Raw genomic sequence first — 1,877 nt, forward strand, 5'->3', positions numbered from 1 at the left:
TTTCCAAGTGGGAAGAATGCCAGCCATGATTTTGCTACCCAAGGAATGAAAAATCAATAATAATCATTCTTATGATTCATGTCCGTCCTGTTTTATTCCAAAGCACTTTACCAAAAGGCCTTTTGGCTCAGCCAAGAAATTCAGGGCCATGAGCCAGGGCACCTGGACTCCAGATCTGTAAGTGGAAGATTTGGAACTTTCTTAGGTTCTCAGTTTCTCCCACTGTTGGGGCCAGTGACATTTTTTGGAGTAATGACAATTTTACACGCATTATCTCACTTGACCTCCAACCCCTGGTAAAGAAATCAGAGAACCTAGGGTTGCCATTATTTCTTTTACAAATTAGGAAAATGAAGTGAGGTGAAGTTATGAGAATTGCTCCAACTCACAATATTTAAGAAGGTTGGGCGAGCGGAGCGGAAGATGAGAAGCTGGGAGGCTGGCTCTAAATCCGTTTCTCTGGGTAACCAGTGACAACCAGAAAATCAGTCCCTGAATCCTCTAAGGAGTGTGAAATGGCTTGACCTATAAAATATGCCCCGTGTGTCCTAAGGACCGAGTTGGCTTTGTGGTTTCGGAATTTGTACAGTTTGGGGGTCCCCTGAACAACCCCAATTAATGAATCAAATTTAAGGACAGGGTCTTGCAGGGCCCCTGCAAATGAGGGGCCCTGGAGCTTAAACTTCATTAGCATCAAGGTGACTAGGCCTTTCCGACATGCCCTGCCCACTAAGAAATCTGGACACGCCAGGTCTTGACAGGGCTTTTTCCTCCCTGTGTGTGAAACGTGGCAGATGTGGGCTGTGGAAGTCCTGGGAAAGGAATCTCATTTCTCCCAGGAGACAAAAGGAATTACAACAGCGGCAGAGCCGCTGTGGGGGGGGACAGAGAAAGCTGTGTGTCAGGGGGAGCCCAGAGGGGCTGGCAACCCGAGGCCCAGATGCCCGCAGTGGGAGCGCTGCTGTGGGAGCCCCGCGGCGTGGGGGACCCGAGCAATGGCGCGGCCCGGGGAGCGGTGGCCCTCACCGAGGCGCAGCGCGCCTATTGGAAGCGAGCGCTCTCCACAGTCTGTGGCTCCCAGCGTCCGGATAATCCTTCCTCTGAGAAGGGGAGCCCGAGACACACGACCACGGCGGACCGCAGTGGGAGGGTGGATGGAGGTCCCCGCCCAGGCCTGTCGATCCCGGCCTACAGGGTGGTGGAGTTCGGCGGCCTCCGTGGAGGCTGCCCCTCCGCGGCTCCGGCGGCGGCGAGGCCCGGGTGCCAGGCTCCCCTCACGGCTCCCCGCCGCCGCCGGGGGTGGGGTGGGGAGGGGGCAGCGCCCGCGGCCTTCTTTCCCAGGGCTGGCCGAGCCTTTTTGACAAGCTGATTGCGTGGCGGGGATTGGCTGGTCCCGGCGTGACGCCGGTAACAACAAAGGTGGAGTTGGAAGAAATTAGATTAAAGGAGAGGGAAAAAAATTAAAGGGAGCTGGCTGAGACCGAGGGGAGATGCGCTAAGCGCGGCCTCCCGGCTCCGATTTCGCCCCGGAAGCCCCTTCGCGCAAACCTGTCTGGATTTTGCCCTCCACACCCATTCTGGCCCAGCTGCCGAAGCCAGGGTGGGAGGAATGGCTGCTGCTTCTCAAGACCCCCCCGCCCCAACTCTCACCCTAGCACCCTTTGCTACGGCCCAGGGGGAGAACTTTTTGCTTGGACGCCTCGAATCCTAAGCGCGGCAGAGGTGAGGGACGCTGAGGCCGAGAGGCTCGCTCTAAAACCCGGAAGGGTCTTGCAGGGCACTGAGATCGGACGAGGCGGGGTGCTCCCCGGCTTTGCAATGTGTTGCAAATCTAAGAGCTTCTTTCTTGCCCCCTTTTCTATTTTTTTTTTTTTTTT

This window comes from Condylura cristata, unplaced genomic scaffold (assembly GCF_000260355.1).
Source record: "Condylura cristata isolate star-nosed mole 26May11 unplaced genomic scaffold, ConCri1.0 scaffold00017, whole genome shotgun sequence".
Lineage (NCBI taxonomy): Eukaryota > Metazoa > Chordata > Mammalia > Eulipotyphla > Talpidae > Condylura > Condylura cristata.